Below are 19,894 nucleotides of genomic sequence, written 5' to 3'. Positions count from 1 at the left end.
TGATCCCAGGGTCCTGGAATCGAACCCCGCATCAGGCTCTCTGCTCAGTGGGGAGCCTGCTTCCTCCTCTCTCTCTCCCTCTCTGCCTACTTGTGATCTCTGTCAAATAAATAAATAAATATTCATAAATAAACATTCAAATAAATTTAAATAGATATTTAAATATTAGATATTTAAATAGATATTTGTTTATGAATGAATGAATGAATAAATAAATATTTATTTATTTATTTGAGAAAGAGTGAGCACAAATGGGAGGAGGGGCAGAGGGAGGGGGAGAGAAAATCTCAAGCAGACTCCCCGATGAGCAGGGAGCCCAACGGAGGCTTGACCTCATGACCCATGAGATCATGACCTGAGCTAAAACCAAGAGCCTGGAGCCCAACCAACTGAGCCACCCAAGCACCCCTCCAACTTTTCATTGTTACAAAACCCCGAGATAAAAATACTTATAGGCATATCTTTGTATCCCCTGGCATCATCCAGTATACATGTTCGACCCTCCACCAATATTTGTTAAATGAATTTTATGAGAATAAATTCCAGGTAGTAGAATTCCAAGCCAGAAAGTATATATTTGTAAAAAAGCTTCTTGATAACTATTTCTAAATGACTCCCTGGAATGGCTGTACAGATTTATGATCTGTACTTGAAATATTTTATTTATTTACTTTATTTGGTGAGGGGGGGGAGAGTGAGAGAGAGTGCAGGAGCAGAGGGGAGGGGCAAAGGGAGAGGGAGAGAATCTCAGGCAGACTCTGGGCTGAGTGTGGAGCCCAATGAAAGACTTGATCTCAAGACTCTGAGGTCATGACCTGAGCCGAAACCAAGAGGTGGACACTTAAGTGACTGAGCCATTCAGGCGCCCCAGGACTTTCCCTTTTTAGCACAGAAAGTCCTGCTTGTTGAGAAACCCCTTTTGTCCCAAGCAAACTGAGAGTCTGGGTGAGAGAATGCCCATTTCCTGGCACCCTCACCAACACTGCATTGTTACTCTTCAATGGGGGTTAATGCCTTTGATTTCTAGAGATGTTGAATATTTGTTTATATGCCTTTAGTCACTTGCATTGCCTCTTTTTTGAGTCCTTTCGCACATTTAAAAAATTGGGCTGCTTACAGTTTATTAGCTGACCAGAGCTCTCTATATAATAAAGATATTCGTGTTTTTATTATTCTTTAAAACTGTAGTTGTTTCCAATTGATAGGCAGTCAGTCATGTCTATAAATTGTTTTGGTAGCATCTTTTTTTTTTTTTTTTTGAGATTTTATTTATTTATTTGACAGAGCAAGAGACAACAAGAGAGGGAACATATGCACGGGGAGTGGGGGAGGGAGAAGCAGGTTTCCCACCAAGCAGGGACCCCAATTCAGGGCTTGATCCTAGGGCCCTGGCTGGGATCATGACCCAAGCCAAAGGCAGATGCCCAGTAACTGAGCCACCCAGGTGCCCCTAAGTAGCCTCTTTTCGAGATATTATTTATATGTCATAGAATTCATTCATTCATTGTGTTTCTTTGGTGTATCCCCCAGACTTTTGCAACAATCACCTCAATCAATATTAGAATCTCCAGAAGAAAGCGGACCCTGCAGCTGTCAGCCCCCACCTCCTCCAACCCAAGGCAACCACTGAGACACTTTCTTGTCTGTATAGACTTACCTCTTCTGGACTGTTCATATATATAAGTGGAATCCTGTAATATTTGGGGTTTGGTGGCCGGCTTCTTTCACTTCGTGTCATATTTCCAGGGTTCATCCAAAGCACGTGACTGTGCTTTGTTTCTCTGTACGGCTGTCTAATATTTCATGGAAGGGTGGATCCAGGGCTACGCCGCATTTCATTTTCCTGGTTATCCATTGATGAATGTTTGAATTGTTTCTGCCTTGCGGCTGCTGTAGATAAGGCTGCTGTAAATGCTTGTGTGCAGGTTTTTGTGCAGACATATGTATCCACTTCTCGGCAATATGTGCCTCCCCCAGGTCAAATGGCAACTTTATGTGTAACTTTTGGAGGACCCGCTAGACTGTTTTCCAGAGGGACTGCATGATTTCTCCTCCCCACCATCAGTGTATGAGGGTTCTACTTTCCCCACAGTCTCTCGGATAACACTTGTTATTTTACCATTTTTAAAAACGATAACCATCCTCCTGGGTCTGAAGTCGTATCTTGCTGTGGTTTTGAATTGCATTTTTCTGATGACTAATATAGCTATAAATTTTTAATTGTTTTTGCCTTTGGGGTTGTGGTATTCACCACAGGATTATATAATATTCACCCTCCCACCTTGAACTGTATGGTTTATTTTTCAAGTTTTACCCCCCTCCTCATTAACTGTCTATTCCTACAGCAGGTTGAGACTTAATAATTTTAGCTTTATGGTAGGTGGCTGTAGTCATCCCAAGGCTGCCCTCCCAATATTCCGCAAAATTTCCTCTGGAATGCTGTACCCTGATTCTAGTCTGCCAGAGTTTTACTCTTACCTTTTCCATAGACATATTTCCGTATTGGTCATGAGACCAGATCTAGAATAGTTTATCCTCACCTCCTCCTACCCACAATGAATGTGTCAGCTGACCCATACTTCTCCTTGCTTTCCTCTGCGCCTCCCAGGGATGGTTGAAATCATCTGGAATTTTAGTTTCTGATTATTATCATTTTTAGACTATCCGTCCTGTTTTAAGTGTCATTTATTTAAGCTGCATTCAGCTCCTCAATATGCTATCAGTAGTTCAGTGCATGTATGTTTCTGGATTCATTGCTCGCCCGTCTCTTGGATACCACACCATCTCGTTCTTGACTCCTTGGCTTGGACTTATTCTTTTTTTTCTGGAGAGCTCTCTTGAGTAATTTTTCCATAAAGCGTCTATGGGTGGCATAATTTCTTAGCCTTTCAAAGTCTGAAAATATTTGCCGTCATGTTTGAGTCATCATTTTCCGACGTTGAGAATTCTAGGCTAGCAATCCTTCTTCTCCAGATACTTGAGGGAGATGCTCTGTCATCCCAGCATTTATGCTGTAAGAAGCACAGTTCTCAGTTGATTCTCTAAAGTTTCTTTATGGAAACAAGCAGCATTTCTCTTTCTAGTCTTTGGAATTTGGAAATGTCACCAGATCATTACTGAGCTTTTTGCTCTCTATGGGTAGTTTTTCCTGGTACTAAGCGGGCAAGCTCTTTCAGCTTATGTTGGCTCCAGCAAGCAGGTGAATGGTGGTGCCCATTCTCGAAGGCAGAAACAGTAAAGAGGGACCAGTTTGGGTGACAGGGTCATGAATCCCACTGCAGTATAGGTATTGTGATGGGAAGACTAGTTGGTAGTTTCTCATGGAAACAAGAACATTTAGAGCAGGGCATCTTAAACCACCCATGGTGAAGGGCCTTATGCTTTTATAAAACTCACACTGCATGTGATTTCCCCTGCTGGTTTGCGAACACTCAAACCGGCCTTGTACCCAATCCATATTCAGTAACACCAGTACACCGATCTCGGGCTCGCGTACCACATCAATGTCAAGTGGCTACAAACGTTTCTTTTTTTTTCTTTCTTTTTTTTTAAATATTTTATTTATTTATTTGACAGAGGGAGAGAGAGAGATCACAAGCAGGCAAAGAAGCAGGCAGAGAGAGGGGGAAGCAGGCTCCCTGCCCAGCAGAGAGCCCAACGCAGGGCTCGATCCCAGGACCCTGGGATCATGACCTGAGCTGAAGGCAGGGGCTCAACCCACTGAGCCACCCAGGTGCCCCGCTACAAACGTTTCTAAACACTTGATTTTGCTGCTCATCCAACAAGAAGTTCGTGGATCAGTACAGTTCTGTAGACCATGCTGAGTAACACTGACCTCGTCAAACCCTGGTGCCCATTTTAGAAACACGGAAGCTGAGACCCAGAGAGGGGACTGGCCTTGCCCTAGATCTCACAGATGACCGCAGCAAAATCAGCATCTTAGACTGGTCTTTCCTCTGCTGACCCTCTCTTGTGGTGGCCTCGGCCCAAGTCCAGCAGGCCAAGCAGCAAGTAGACTCAGGAGGCCCTGTATCTAGCAGCCAAGGTCACGGGGCTGGCCTCCATGTATCTGAGTTGGTGGGTCTGTGCTGAAAGCTGGCCAAGAACTTGGGAAGTCAGGACCCAGTCTGACCCTGAAGCTGGCACAAACATAGTGGGTTGGGGATTGCTCCCAAAGTCTGAAATGCTAGGCCAGCATGTGGCCAGTTAGACTGCAGCCGGAAAGGGAGACGGTCTCAGCCCTTGGCCCCCCTGTACCTCTGCAGCTGCCTGAGGTCAGACTGATGTCACTGAGGTGGCAGCGGTGTGTGCCCGGGTTGTGGGCAGAAGCCAGCCAGGGGCAGTTTGCAGGGACAGCTCTGCAAGTGAACATTTGATCTTCTGGATTTCACTGCCTGTGGGCTTTTCCTCATTGTGCTTGGGAGATCTAGTTCCCGGGAGCAGACTGGGACTCGGCCTGGCTGCCTGAAGTTGCTGAGGAGGGAATCGCTTCTCAGCTTTTTGGCTAAGATTAAGTATAGTATCTGAAGTTGCTGAAGAAGGGGAAGATGCAAGAGGACAAGTGCTTAGGGAGCAGGAGCGGGGGGCAGAGCATCCAGGGGAAGAGCATAGGCCATGGGGCCATTTTACAGATGAGGCAACTGAGACTCCGAGACATTAAAATGACTTGCCCAAGGTAACTCATACTTTGAGTTTTTATTTTTTATTTTTTTTATTCCAAAGCCTGTGCTCTTTCTAAATTCCACTGACTGAATTCCACAGAATTCCTCTAGTGAGAGAGCCTGGAAGGGCCTAGGACTGGCCAATGAAAGCAAGGGAGCAGGGCTGGACCCACTGGATACCCCTCTCTGGCCTCGTTTTAAGGATGGAAGAGAGACCAGTAAGGGGGAAGGGACACCAGAGCCTCCCATGGACTGGAACTTGAGGATACCTGCTGTGTCCCGTCCCCCCCACACCACTTGTACACCGTGCCCCAAGAACAAGGCTAGTGCCACCAGGAAGAGCCAGGTACATGCCCTTAGCAAGCAGTGGAAGAGCAGGTCTCCTACCCTGGCATTAGGGTCATGGAAACCAGAACATGGCAGGACAGCCCCTGCCTGTGGTGTCCGTGCCAAGGTCAGATCTCAAGAGTGGGCTACTTCCACGTCTTCCTGTGTCCATAGCTGTGTCCACAGCTCTGAGCACAGGCTCCAGCACATGTAGTGATTCAGTGTTTATTGAAGTAACAAATAAATCTGTCTTGACTGACTCTTCTGTGGAGAGGCCCTTCCTGAATGGAGTCTGCAGACCTCTAAACCAGGGATGTGAGACCCAGTGAGTAAAGACCCAGAAATTCCTAAGTGTCTTAGCAGATTTAAAGCTTGGGCTGGGGTGGGTATGTGCAGATCATTCTAGTCTCCTAAACCCAGGCTCATCATACTCTTCTATAGAAGGTTGGAGCAGGGGCTGGGCTTTGGAGAAGGTTGGGAGAAGCATTCCTGGGCTCAGGTTTTCACTGCCCTGCCACCCAAGCACAGGCCTGGCTCTTTCATCCTCCAGGGAGAATGTTCCAGGGAGAAGAAAAGCCCGAGCAGCTGCTGGTGGGGACTGCAGTGGTCTCAGTCTGTCACAGGCTCTGGGATTCCTGAGACCACGCCTCTCTCTGGCTTGTGCCCAGTTTCTGCCCTAGCAGCATCAACCTCCTCCCCAACCTGGGACAAAATCCCAGTGGACTTAGGATCAGAAGGCAGGACGGGGAAACTTACTAAGTATTAGCCTTTGGCAAGTACCCCCCTTTCCTTGAGGGCATTGCCAGCATGTGACCTTCCTCAGGTAGAGTGTGCAGGAGGAAGGATGGTGAGTGTGTTCCCGTGTGCGCGGGGCTCGTGATGGGGGCTTGGGAGCACCGGGGTGGGCAGTAAGGGAGAGTGGCGGATACGTTACCATGAAATGGTATGTCCAGTTGCCTGGGCTAGCTCCCGCTGCTGCCGAATCTCTCTAGGGGCCTCTCTGGAGCCTTGGGCTCTGGCTGGGGGTGCTGCCCCCCAGAAATGGGAGGTGTGTACAGACTGGTTCCCTGCTGACCCTCGCTGGTCCCAGCCCTGGGAGCTGCTGGCGTGACTGGACCACAGAGCCAGCCAGCTTCCCAGGCTAGCAGGCAGCGGGGGTGAGGGGGGGGGGGCGGGGTGCGTCTGATACACGGGCTGCCTTGTGTAGTGGTGCAGGGCACAGTGGAGAGTGGACTGGCCTTGACCCATAGCTCTGCCCTTACCAGTACGTGACCTTGACAATGTTTCATCATCTTTCTGCCTCTGTTTACTCATTTATAAAGTGGGGACATTAGACATATCTGATGGGGCTGTGAAGGTTTCATGAGTCAACGACTGGGAAGTGCTTTGACCAGTGCTGGGGCATAGGAAGTGTCAAATAAATGTGTATCGAGTGAATTAGGTAGATTGGTAAATGCGGCCCAGGCCTTGAGTGCCCAGTGCCGATCCCTGTGGCCAGTGGGCCATCTAGATCTCACTGTCCTCTGATCCCAGCTCCCCCTTGCTGAACAGTGTTACCATTTATGTAGGTCCGAGGAACACTGGGGTGTAGTGGAAGGAGCTCTAGACTGGGAGTGAGCAAATCCTGGGTCCCAGCCCTGCTACTCAGTTGCTCTGTGTCCTTGGGAAAGTCACTTTCTCTCTCTGGGCCTCAGATTCACTCTCTATAAATGGGAGACAGCGGTGAGAGATCTCCAAGGGCCCTTTTGGCTTAGATAGTCTGAGTGTCCGTGACTCCCCCTTCTGCCCCAGTACACTGGGAGACCCACCTGCTTTGCTGATTTGCATCTGGAGCTATGGAGAGGCAGAGGGGAGCTGCGTGGGCTCCTCCAGGCACGAAGTGTTCTCCTGACCTGGCCTGGCAGGCTCCTGGCCCTCAGGGTGCTGAACTGCTGGGCCCTTTTGCTCTTTATCCTTGTGCTCCAGAGCAATGATGAATGCCTTCTGGATCTGTTCTGGATCCCGCCCCACGGACTGGCAGAGCTGCTCTGCCCATCGTGGCACAGTGTCTAATTACAGACTCGCTATTCTGGCTGTGTGGCTGATGTCTGTCTCCCTCAGGAACTTTGTGAGTACAGAGCCCAGGTCTGTCCATTCTCTTCCACATCCCGAGGGCCCAGCACAGAGCCTGGCATGTAGTTGGCACTCTAGAACCATTTGTTGATGGAGAGGTGAAGACCCAGTTGAAACTTAGGGCTTCCTCTCATGTCAAGAAACCCTCCATTCAGGCTCTCCACCCTAAGCAATCTTATCCCAAGCAACAGAAATTCCATCCCAGGAACCAGTCAGCCCTACTAGAAATCGGTCAGCCCCATTAGAACTGGACTGTCTTGAGACTCATCTTCTTAGTTTCTTTCTTTCTTTCTTTCTTTTTTAAAGATTTTATTTATTTATTTGTCAGAGAGATAGAGTACAGGTAGGCACAGTGGCAGGCAGAGGCAGAGGGAGAAGCAGGCTCCCTGCAGAGCAAAGAGCCCGATGTGGGGCTCCATCCCGGGACGCTGGGATCATGACCTGAGCCAAAGGCGGCTGCTTAACCAACTGAGCCACCCAGGCGCCCCAGCATCTTCTTAGTTTCCCAGGATAATATGGACCCTGCTTCCCAGGAGCCTGCAGGATGACAGTCAGGGGCAGGGAGATGGGCAGCGAGAGACATTCAGAGAGACATTCAGAGACAGTGAGACTGACACAGGGAGACCAAGACGTGGAGGAAAGCGCTTCAGCCCAGGGTGGGGTGAGGTGGGAAAGGGCTCAGGGGCTCCTTTGGCCCATCACTTCCCCCGTGTGACATCCCGGGGCGCCCGCTGCTCTGGTAGTAAGCAGTTTGGGACTGGAGCTGCTGTTGGATGGGCACCCCAGCTTGGGCCCCAGGCACAACCGAGGCTGCCTTTGTTGATCAGACAACCAACTGCAGCAACCATAGCCACAACATCAGACAGCTTGGCGCTGGCAAAGCAGCCTCTGGGGTTGGGGGGAGGCTATGCTGGAGTGAGGAGTGGCCACCCTGCTGTTAGCCCAACTGGTCTTCAGTCCTGGCTTCACAGCCAGCTAGCTGTGTGACACAACCATTCTGTACCTGAGATTCTCCATCTGTGAATAGGGCCCCTGCCTCACAAAGTGCTGGTGGGGATACAGTGACTTTACGAAGGGCAGGTTCTGGGAGTAATGCCTGGCATGGGATCCCTGAACAAGAGTTGTCAGCCCCATTTTGCAGATGAGGAAACCCAGGCTCAGAGGTAGGCAGGGACTTGATCAGGAGTGCCCAGCCACCCAGTGCTGGAGCTGGAACTGGAACTGGGGGCTCTTGCCTCAGAGTCCAGGACTCTTTCTTCTGCCCCTCCCACCCCCCCACTGTCCCTCAGTAGGGATGTCTCTTTCACTTGCGGCCCTAACCCTTGAGCTGTTGTAATGTGCTTCTCCCAGCCATCATATTGTGGGGGAGGAAGCCCCGTGCTCTCTGCCTATCTGATTCACCGGAGTTTGACACACACAAGTGCTAAGCTCCGGCAACACTGGATGGTGCTGCTATGCCACTCCCCCATCCCGAGGCGGTGACATTCTCAGAGTCAGTGGCTTCTGGGCTGCAGGACCCTGGGTTAAATCGCAGCCGCCCACAGGGATGTGAGCAGCGTGGGGTTGGGGTGTGACGGGAAGCCTGGGCGGGTGATTGGCTCCATCCTGCCCAGAGCAGGAGCCAGTGGCTTTGCACTGCCCCAGCCTGGGTGGGGAGCCCTCAGCATGCCTATGGGGTACATGGCTCGGGGATCCCAGCGCCAGGGGCTGCCACTGTCAGCGATGGCTGCCTCTCCCTCCAGAGCGGCTCTTGAGGGGCCGGGCCAGGCCCCGGGGACCGGGCACGGGGGAGCCAGGACCTGTGCATGCATGCGTGTGAGTGTGAGCATGTAACGGAGCAGCCGGGGCTCCTTGCCGGCGGAAGGACTGAGGACTGGTTGCTGGAGGAGGGGGACGCTTCCTGAGACATCGTGCTCTCCCCCTCCTCCTCCTCCTCCAATGAAAGTGACTTGGGAAATCAGAGTTTTCTTTGATGGAAGAAAGAAATCCAGAGCAGCAGCGTGGTGGCCGGCTAGACAGGGTGTGTATTTGGAAAGGAGGAAGAGGAGGAGGAGGAAGAGGAGGAGGGCAAAGAGGAGGAGGAGGAGGAAGAGGAGGAGGGGCGAGTGATGCAAGGGTTTTGAAAACGCTACCTAGATGTGGGAGGTGGAACCTGGTCATTTGGTTCTGCTTTTCCCAGCAGGTATCGCTCCCCTGGGGAACTTGGGTAAGTCCATAAATAGCTCTGCTGACACAAAGAAGCTCTGTCTGGGGACGGCGGCCGCTTGACACGGGCGGCCAGGAGCTGCCACAGCCACGGCCGCCCTCCCGCCTGCGGGAGGAGCCCGGTGGAGACCGGGCTGGCGGGCTGGCGGGCTGGCTGGCGGGAGCGGCCGGGAGTCTGCTGGGTCCCTGCTGGAGTGTGCTGGGTAGGTGCCTTGGTGACGGGGTGGGTGTGTGGTAGGCGGGGGTGGGGGGGGCTCTTGTCCAGGCCACCCCATGCCCCTGTTCCTATTGTTTCTTCCCCAGGGCAGCCATTGATAGGCACGTTGCAACTAAATCGTGTGTGTTACGCTGAGATAGCTGTTGTGTGTGTATCTGTCTGTCGGTCGATCTTTCTCCGGGTGGGGACCCACAGGGCCAGGGGCATGCTATCACTGTGTGCTGCTCTCCACTTCTAGGCTGGTCAGCAGGTTTTTCTTTCTGGGAGAAAGGAATGTTTAGTGACCACGAGTTGGGACATTGCATGGGGAGGGCGTGCTCCGCCAGCTATGCTGGTGATCATGTCAGGGATGCTGACTCTACTCCAGACACCGGGGCGGCTGCTCTCTCGCCTAGTTCCGGGTCAGGCAAGGAGGTGGTCTGGGGTGGGGGTGGGGTGGGGGGTGGGGAGGCGGGTCTTAGCCAGCAGGGGTGGGGGAGGGCAGGGGGAGTGTTTGCCTCTGATTCCAGAGACTTCTGCTGAAATGTCCACAGGAAGCACAGGCAGGAGTGCTCTGCCCCCTGAGCCCTTTGAGAAGCATCCTGCACCTGCTCCCTTGGCTCTAGATGAGAACTGTAGCGGGGCGGGGAGGGGGTGAATGTTAGGGACTTGCTCACCCCACAGAGCTAACCACAGTGAGGGCTTAGAAGCCAATTTTTTTTTTCGACTTGGAAGCCCCACATTTCTACTCTTGTCCTGAAATGTCTTGGGAAGACCCTTGGCGCCCTGGGACATCTGCGTCATGGAAGAGCCATGGTCCAGGTTGGGAAGGGACTGTGTCCACACAGCAGGTGTTTGTCCAGGACCAGGATGGAGGACTTCTGCTTCCTGGAGCAGTGAGGACAGGGTACATGGGTGCCGTTACCTTACCTGAGTCTCATAGTTCAACTCTGAATCTGGCACTCCTGGCTTGAGATGCCTAGTGGAGCCCAGAGCCACCAGGCCCCTCACTGAAAACTTTGCACACCCTGCTGCCCTCAGGCCCATGGCTGGGGGCTACTGTCGGGCTCCTCTGTCCAGGTGGCTGAAGTGGGTGTATCTCTCAGAAGGAAGGAGCTGCAGTGCCTGCGGATCCCAGCCAGGGCCCTGAGGCCATAGTCAGAGTTTCCACCAGGGCCCCTTGAGTCCTCCGTGGCCAGCCAAGGGCACCTCCCTTCTTCCCCAGCCCTAGCATGTGGCATGGCTTAGCCCAGGGCGGGCCCTTCAGGGAGCCAAGTTCCACCGCAGGGCTTGCAAAGGCCCAGCCTGGCATCTAAAACAGCCAGGGAGATGGTGAAGATGGAGGCGGCTGAGGCGAGGGACCTTCCCCACCCCCACCCCACCGTTGGGAAGTCTCCAGGGCCTTGAACCACCCAACATCCTTGATGGGACTGCTGATTCTAGTACTTGGTATCAGGGCAACCACCCCCTCACCCCACCCCCAGCTTGCTTGCCTTTGCACAGGTTCCCACTGCCCAGAAAACCCATTTCTTCTCTTCAGGTCTTAATGCTAGAGAGCCCAAACTTCTACAGCTAGAGCAAATATGGCCATGGGGACCTGTCTGTCCTCTGGTGGTGGCACCCAGGGTGGTTCCTTGATATCTTATTTACATGGGATCTGGGCCTTATTCATCTCTGGGTCTCCAGGGTCTAGCCTGGAACCTAGCCCATGGTGGGAAAGGGCCAGGATGGGCTTTCCTAAAGGATAAGCCCTGATGTCCCAGTCAACTCTTTCTGTCTGTCTCCTAGCTCTCTGTGGTTTCTACCACAGTGGTTTCTACCAACTCGCGGGCCTAGGGAGGAGACTCTTTGGAGGAGCCCTAGTTTCTGTGTGGGCCTGAGAGGCTATTTTGCTCCCATAGGGCCAAGTGGTTGGGGGTGGGGGGGGGGATTTGACAGGAGGTGAAACAAGGAGAAAGTTAGCTTCAGCCTGTCTGAGGTCACAGGGGAGCCTACTCAGGGGTCATGCTGGGCTGGGTGGTGTTCACACCAACATCGAGATGGAAGGGGCAGCTCCGGCTGCTTCGAATGCAATGTTCCTGGTCCTTTGCACGGACTACAGTGGCTTGGAACCCATCTTGGGCCCCCTTGGGATGCTGCCAACCATGGAGGAGGATCCGGGGTTTTGTGTGGGACTGATTCTCAGGAGGGAGTACCTTTGCCCAGCTGGGCTCCTGGGGGCCCTTAGAGCTTCTTCCCATTTACTAACCCAAGGGCCTGGAGAGGGCTGAGTCCATTTGCCTTCTGGACAGATAGGGGACTAAGGCCTGAGAGGAAGGACTTGCCTGAGGGAACATTCAACAGCCAAGTGGGGACGAGAACCCAGGTCTCCAATTTCCATCCCAAAGTCCTCTCTATCACACCAACTAGATGACTCAAAGCACCTAGCTTTCATATTGATGTTCCCTCTTTTTTGTGCTCCCCAGTGACACATTACTTTCTAGAACCCCCTGGCTTGCCAGCTAGAGCCTGACTCTCCTCTGAAAATCTGTAGGGAAAGCCCTTGCTTGGTCAACGGGCCAAAGACTAAGGCCCACTCTAGCTCCCACTCACTGACTGATCTCAGGTAAACATGCCCTCCACCCCCACACCGTGCCTCAGTTTCCCGTTTGGAGCAACCGGGAACTGGACCAGGTCCCTTGTAGGGATCCAGTTCTTTGGTTCTCTGTGGACTCTTCTCTTCCTGGGTTCTGTGAGTCACCGGTCAGGGCAAGGGTCTGGCGGAACAGGGAGGCAGCCCCTAACCTGTTACTCGGGCATTTTTGGTCAGAGGCTTTCTCCTGTAAGCTGGAGCCCAGGCCAGGGCTGGGAGCTTTGTTGTTTGCAGAGCCAGGCCGTTTCCACGATGTCATTGCCCAGGGAAAACCGTCATTCCTCCCAGGGATAAACAAGGCTGCTTAGGGCTCAGCCCTCTAAGCCCAGAGAGGCTGGAGCCACTCACAGCAGGCCAGCCAGGCTCAGCCCCCAGGCAGCTGCCACCTTCCCCTGCACAGCCAGCTGCGCCCAGGCATCTGGGGTGGGGGTGGGGGTGGGTCGGGATTGGGGACAGGGATGCTGCGCATATGACCTGCTGGGGAGATCAGAGTCTCCAGGCACAGAGGGGGGGCGGCGGTGGTGGGGGGGGTGGTTGTCCCAGGATTCCTTCTTGCTCTGGCAGTGGGTCTCTGTCATCACTCCAGATGTATGGATAGCTGCCAGGTGTGCTCTCTGTTCCAGGTGGCCTGGGGCTTGTCCCCTTTCCCTGCCTGCCATGGGCCAGCCTGCTCGCACTTGGTACCACTCAGGCTGCTGCCGGAGAACTGTCAGTGGCTCCCAACTTAGAAAGGCAGGGGGTGTAATAAGTTCCTTGGAACCCTGGGCTTGCTTTTCCCCATGTAGCCAGGGCTTTCTATGGTGTCCTCGGTTACCTTTTGGTAGGGTTAGCCTCAGGCTACTAGCAGGACCCAGGCATTCAGGGCAAGGTGGCAGAGGGTCGGGGGAGAGAAGAAGCTGGGCAGGGTTTCTGGGAGCCAAGTGGCTGGCCATAATCTTGGACAAAGGCTAGGGGCAGCCGGGGGAGGGCCATGGAATGGGAGGGAGTGTGGCCCTGCAGCTCCTTAGGTCAGGGGTCGAAAGTGATGCCCATCCTGGACACGGAAAGCTTCACTGCTCAGACCTTGATTGACGGAGTTCCCAGTTGATCTCAATAGCGGCTCTGAACTTGCCCTCTCTTCCTCCCTCCCTTCCTTCCAAAGGCCTTAAATATCGGCTGTGCACCACGGCCAAGGACTGGAGGTGTAGGAATAAAGGGCCTGGGGCTAAAGATGGGCACGTGGTGAAGGGGTAACAGCACAGCTCTGATGGGGAGACTCAGGGAGGGGGAACCCTGGGGAAGCTTCTAACCCAACCTGGGAGCCTCAGCGGAGCTTCCTGCAGGAGGTGAAGCGGAGTCTGGATGCATGGGTGCTTAGCCGTGGAAGGAGCAGGTCTCCATCCCTCCCCGTCTCCACCCCCCCACCCCTGTCTGCCCACCCTTCCATAGCGTGGACGTGATTCCTGCCCCACTGGAGAAATCACCTGTGTGTGTCCAGGCGCTGTTCTAATCCCAGGGGAGGTTTCCTAGTGTGTGTTGTGTAGGGGTGTGGGCTCTGGACTGGAGCTTGACAGCTGGGCATCCTTGGGCAAGACACTGACGCTCTCCTTGCCTCCATCTCTTCAGGCAGCGGGCCCGGCCTCATTGGGTTAAAGGAGAGGATGTGTGTGCATGGGAGCTTCCTGGGCACTGAGGCTGACTCAAGGCAGCCGCTGAGGGCCGCTAGCACCTTACCTCCCGGCAGCTATTATTGAACGAGGTGATCTGGGCAAACAAGGCGCTTGGCACAGGGTCTGACGTAGAGCTGGCTTTCCAGGAGGAGGTGCCTCGGCTTCTTGGCAGGGGGTGGGGATGGTGGGGGGTGGGGTGGGAGTTGGCACATGCTTCTGAGATGTGCACCGAGACGGCGGGGGATGGGGGCTCATGGTGGAAGGAGGGAAGGGGGGGTGGACCCTGAGATGAGGGCTTTTGTTTGTCTTTTAAATAAACTTCAGTTGAAATGCAACATCCTTAGAGAAAGATTAGAACTATCCAGCTGATGAGTTTTCACAAAGTGAACAAACTCCGTGGGTCAAGAAATAGAACATTCTTGGGGCGCCTGGGTGGCTCAGTTGGTTAAGCCACTGCCTTTGGCTCAGGTCATGATCCCAGGGTCCTGGGATTGAGGCCCGCATCAGGCTCCTTTCTCAGCGGGGAAACTGCTTCTCCCTCTGCCTGCTCCTCCCTCCTACCCCCCTGGCATGTGCTCTCTCTCTCTCAAATAAATAAGTAAAATCTTATAAAAAAAAAAAAAGGAAAGAAAGAAATAGAGCATTCGAGTACCCCAGAAATACCCCACACTCCCTTTTAGTCACCATCGCCCTAAAGGTGACCCCTATCTTGGCTTATCTCATTGATCAGCCTTGCCTGATTTTGAACTTGGCTTCCCCGGAATCACTGAGCATGTGCTCCTTCACGCTGACTTCTCTAGGTCCACAGATAGATGAGGAGAATGGTCAGCATTCCTGTACGAAGCTTTCTTTTGTTCGTTCTCACTGTTGCATTTCGCTGTGTGAATATCCTGCAACTTATCCATTCTACCGTGGAACCTTTGTGTTGTTGCCAGTTGGAGGTTATCATGAAGAGCACTGCTGTGAATGGTCCCATAGATGTCTTTCGATGCACCGTACATACTTTTCCGTTGGGTAAATACGTAAGGTTTACAATTGCTGAGTCATAAAGCGGTATATAATTAGCTTTAGCAGATAGTGTCATATAATCTTCCAAAGTGCGACATCAGTATGCCGTCTGCAAGCTTTGTACGAGAGCCTCTGTTACTCCACATCCTCACCCACGTTATTGGTATTAGATGTTATGATAACTAAATGTGCATTTAATTTGCATTTCCTGGGTGACTAATGAGTCTCAGGACTTTTCCCCGTGTTGATTGGCCACCTCTTAGTGAATCGCCTCTTCAAGCATTTCCCCTCTCAGCTTTCTCCTGGGTTGTCTGTCTTTTTCTTACTGGTTTGTGGGAGCTTAAAAAATATTCTGCTTGCGTTTTCACTGTGGGATGTACACATTGCAAAATCTCCTCCCGCTCTGTGTCTTGCCTTTTCATTCTTCTGAGGAGGGTACTCTCTGAAGAAGGCAAGTTCTTAATGCAGCCCAACCTGTCATCTTTTACTCTTCGGAGAGTGTCCACTGAATCCTGGCTTTTTGCCTAGTACAAAGTTGTGGCTATATTCTTTGTTATCTTCCAGAAGTTCCATTGTTTTAATTTTTTTTTCAAGATTTTATTTATTTATTTGACAGAGATCACAAGTAGGCAGAGAGGCAGGCGGGGGGGGGGGGGAAGCAGGCTCCCTGCTGAGCAGAGAACTTGATGCCAGACTCAATCCCAGGACCCTGGGATCATGACCTGAGCCAAAAGCAGAGGCTTTAACCCACTGAGCCACCCAGGCGCCCCCAGAAGTTCCATTGTTTTATGTTTTATATTCTGGTCTCAAACCCACTTGAAATAGATTTTTATGTCTGGTGGATGTAGAGGTCAAGATTCATTTTCTCGGGGTCGTTATCCAATTAACTAAAAAAAAAAATCCCTTCTTTCTGTAAGGGGTCATGGGTCATCGTCTTTGTCAGAAATCAACAGGCAATACACGTGTGGTTGATTTGAATTTGGAAGGATGAGAAGGAGTTTGTCCTATGGACAAGAGAGGGGAGGGTGTTCTAAGTAGGAACAGCGAGCAGAGGTTTCAAGGTGCCTGAGAGTAGAGTGTGTTGGGGAAGCTTCAAACAATTTAGACCAGCTGGAGGGAAGGGAAGAGAAATGGTGTGGTGGGGAGGTCAGCTGGCCAGGGCAGAGCACACAGCATAAGGAGTGGGGACTATCCCAGAGGGAAAGAATGGTTTTCAGGGAGAGAGGAATATAATCAGGTTCTTATGAGGGAGATGAGAGAAAGTCCCATGACAGGAGGAGGCAGGAGGATGGCTTAGAGCAGACTACAAACCCAGACGACCCCAGCCTCAACATCACCCCCTAGCAGAGAGCTTGTCTGCTTCAGGGAGGCAGTGGTAGACGGATCAGCATGCCTGGGGCATTGGAGGTAACCTTCGGCCGCAGGGTGGTGGCTGAGTCCAGTGGACAGATACCCATTCTAGTGTCCTGGGATGGAAGAGCCCCCACCCCCCAGACTCCCAGAACTGTGGGCCCCGACAGAAGAGTATTTTAGGGACTGGGGCACACAGACAAAGGTTGGGGCTCCTGGGAGAGGGGGTGCTTTCTGCTTTTCCTGCCCTGGATGTACCCAGAGAGAGACCTGGCCATACCTTGGGCTGGCTGAGACTCAGAGCTGGGCAGACTCCTCTAGAAGATGCGACCTAGAGAGGGAAGTAATTTGGCCCAGGCCAAGGGAGCCAGGCTGACCCAGCCTAGGGGAAACTGAGCGCAGGCTCTGCTGCCTCTCTAGCCTCTAGGGCCTTTGGTATGGGCCTCAGTTTCTTCCCCTTGAAATGTACAGATAAAAGTGCCCCTGTTTTAGGGCTGTAGTCAGAACGTGCCAAGTGTCATCTCCCAGGGATGCAGGGAGGGACTGATAATGATGACACTGATGATAGTAATAAGTATGATTACAGGAACTAGAAATGTTTCTTGAGCACCTGCTATGTGCCAGGCCGCTTTGTGTGGATTCTCTTCCAACAAGGCTGTGGTGTGTAGGTACTAGCTACTTACATCACTATTTACAGATGAGAAAATGGAACCTAGATCGTAAGCAGCCTGCCCAGAGATAACGGGCACCAAGAGGGGAAGTGGCAGAGGCAGGATTTGAACCTAACTCTGTCTCCAGATCTCAGTTCTTCCCCAGCATTCAGCTTCCCTCCGCCACCTCTGGCTCTGAAGGCGCTTTCTGTTCCCCCAAGCTGTTGCATGGTGTGAAGCTTTCGATTTGGGGTTGGTCCCTGGTACCTGCCGTGAGAGGAAGACAGGTGGTGGAGAGGAGAGGCACCCCAGTGGGCTGAGCACTGCCTCCCGCCCCACTGGGTGGGGGGTGTCACACTAAATCAGCCACAGGGTTAGGAAGTGAGATGCAACCCCAGGTCCGCCTGATTCCAAATCCCGGTCTCATGACCACTGTGCTATTTGTGCCCTTCCCTGGGGTCCTCCTAGCTTGGCAGAGCTTTTCTGTTTGATCAGTCTAGCATAGGACATCACAGAGAAGCCACACACTTCTGGCTCTCCTGCACATGAAGTGGCCCCTGGAGGGAGACAGTCTGGAAAGATCACCAGCTGTAGGGAATCACCACCCCTGTCCCCCGCCAGGTGAGTCGGACACCTGCCCCTCAGTGTCCATCCGTTTGGGCTATGAGCAGGGTCCCCTGTGTCTGGGATGGCTCACTGTGCCTCTCGGCACCTGCCCCAGAGGGGTGCTGGGTGGGGTCTTTTGAAGGAAGGGAGAGACAGGGGTGAGGAAAGGCGGTGAGGGGGCCAGAAAAGAAGCTATGGGGTAGTAGAAAGAGCTGGGCTTTGGAGCTCTGACTGTGGTTTCCATGTGATTCCTCTACTTTCTTGCTTGGTGATCCCGCACGTTGCTGACCCTCTCTGAGTCCCAGTCCCGCTTTCCTTATTTGCCAAATGAGGCCTGTGGTACCGACCATACAGGGCTGCTGGAATTGAGAGAGTGTATGGAGAGCAACTGTCTTGGTGCCTGGTGTCTGGGAGACCCTCAGTTCATGATCCCCCCCGCCCCGTCATTATCACTGTTTTCTGTTTCCATCATCTCTGGCTCCACCTTCCCTATCTCGACAGCATCATGCAGACACAGCTCTTGGGGTGAAGTCCAAATTCCTGAGTGTACCCATGCTTCTGCTTGTGGAACCACCCACACTTCCTTGAATGTTCCATGCTGTCTTTGGCTTTGGCCTGGGTATCCTCTCCCATCCCTGTCCCCCATCCTTGTCCTCCTCCAAGAGCCATCCCCATCTTTCCTGTACTTCCATAGCCCCCTGGGGTGGGGGGAAGTATAGTGGGAGAGTGACATGGGCCCCTCGCCTGCTTCTTTGCCCCATAGACCAGCACCTTCAGGGAAGGGAAGGTGTCTTGCCACTGTTTTTCTTGCACGGGTCCTGGCGCGTGACTGGGGCTCTGTCGGTATTTGCTGAGTAACACTGGGGATTGGTGGGGGGAATAAGTGAGCCAGGGACACAATCCTGATGAACCAGACAGGGCCTGCCCAGGGCCATGAGAGCAGGGCGGTCCAGACATTGGCAGGAGAGCAGAGAGCCCTCTAGCCAGGGCATCCCAGGGAGCACTTAGCTGGGCTCTGGGGGGTAGGGGGGGTGTACTTGAGAGGTGCAGACAATAGGGAAATGAGACAGTGAGTGGATCAGGCAGAGAAAGGGGGTGCCAGGTGGGAAGGGGAATGGTGGCAGAGCCCGCAGGGGGTGGTTCTGAGCAGAGAGCCCACAGCTGGGGCCCGAGAGGCCCTGGGACCTGGCGTTCTCCTTCTGAGGGAGGCTACAGTCGCTGTGGGGACAGGAAGCAGCGGGGACAGTACTGCTCTCCACTTTCACACCTTTCAGAAGAGAAGAGAGCTGAGGTATGGAAGGGGTCTTTGGGTCTTTGGGTTGTGGGGGCTCCCACAACAAACCAGGCTCCCACACACACATTGAAGCAGTGGGGTCTGGGTCCCGAGAGGAGTGGCTTAGCAAGATGGTGATGGTCCCGGAAACTCACACGTTGGGAGCTACTTTTCCTGTCTGGCAAGAAGCTGGGCATCCAGGGTGGTGTTGGGGCACCCCAGTAAGCTCCAAAGGCCAGGCCTGGGTACATAGCCTGGCTTACCCAGGTGGCGGTGCCAAGAGTAGGGAAGCCTCTAAGAGGGGTCTCCTCACTTCCCATTCCTTAAGGATCCTTCTTCCCTGTGTACTGGCTTGGTCCTGACAATTTCTGAACTGGAAAAGCTACTTCTCTATGCCTCAGTATTGCTTTCAGTCCAGGGGTATGGATGGTATGTTCCCTGCTGTGGGGCTTTGCCCTTCCAAGTCCCTGACAGACCCAGGAGGAGTCATGGGATCTTTTAGGAATAGAGAATTTTCGGTCTACATTCAAATTCCTCCTTCCTTCCTCTCCTGCAGTTGGGCCTCTGTGAATGGGGCACATGAGTGGGTAGCTGCCTCCAGTGAGTTTGCTAGCTCTGCATCTGGGGCCGAGGGGCGGCCGAGGTCCAGCCTCTTCTGCATGGACTCCCCATGAGACGGAGTGCTGTGTGCTGGAACTGGTCCCACACCAGGTTCTGGTTTGCATGCATGGCCTGATTCTTTTGTATGACCTTGGGTACATCACCTTTCTTCTCTGGGCCTCATTCACCCTCTCTGTTAACGGGGGCTGCTCCCCAGAATTATCTGGGGAATCAGAAAAAAGTCAAGACGCCAATTCCCTACTTGTAGGAATCTTATCCAGTAAGGCCTGGAGTTGGGCCCAGATACAGGGTATTTTTAAGATGCTCCACCGGTGATTCTAAAGTGTACCTCTCTTTTGAGAACCAATAGTCTGGATGAGTGCTATTTTTAATGTGCAAATTAGTCTCTTGGAATCTTGGTGAAATGCAGATTCTGACCCAGCAGCTGTGGGTTGAGGGCTAAGATCCTGTATTTCCTGTGGGTTTCCAGGTGCTGCTACTGCTGCTGTCTCAGGGGCCCCATTTTAGGTACAAGATGGCCCTGTGACATTCCCTGGATTGTCCATTCATTCATTCATTCATTCATGCCTCGTCAAACCCTTGAGATGGGGAATGGTGGAAGGCA

The 19,894-nt window shown here is 52.8% G+C and overlaps 1 protein-coding gene across 6 annotated transcripts in view; it reads left to right on the top strand.

Moving 5' to 3' along the window:
• The window catches only part of RGS3 (regulator of G protein signaling 3), a 119,912-nt gene that overhangs the window by 78,718 nt on the left and 21,300 nt on the right, over positions 1-19,894 (top strand). The window contains exon 1 of one of the 6 annotated variants that reach the window (XM_059142773.1): positions 9,197-9,306. The exons of 4 other annotated variants lie outside the window; for them this stretch is intronic. The gene's annotated coding sequence lies outside the window, so the exon portion shown is untranslated. Of the gene's footprint in view, positions 1-9,196; positions 9,307-9,336; positions 9,509-19,894 lie in introns of those variants that run through there. One more of the 6 variants, XM_059142772.1, reaches the window with a different exon arrangement.

Source organism: Mustela lutreola, chromosome 12 (assembly GCF_030435805.1).
Source record: "Mustela lutreola isolate mMusLut2 chromosome 12, mMusLut2.pri, whole genome shotgun sequence".
Lineage (NCBI taxonomy): Eukaryota > Metazoa > Chordata > Mammalia > Carnivora > Mustelidae > Mustela > Mustela lutreola.
Note: the sequence above shows the minus strand (reverse complement) of the source record. Positions and strands in the feature narration are given on the sequence as shown.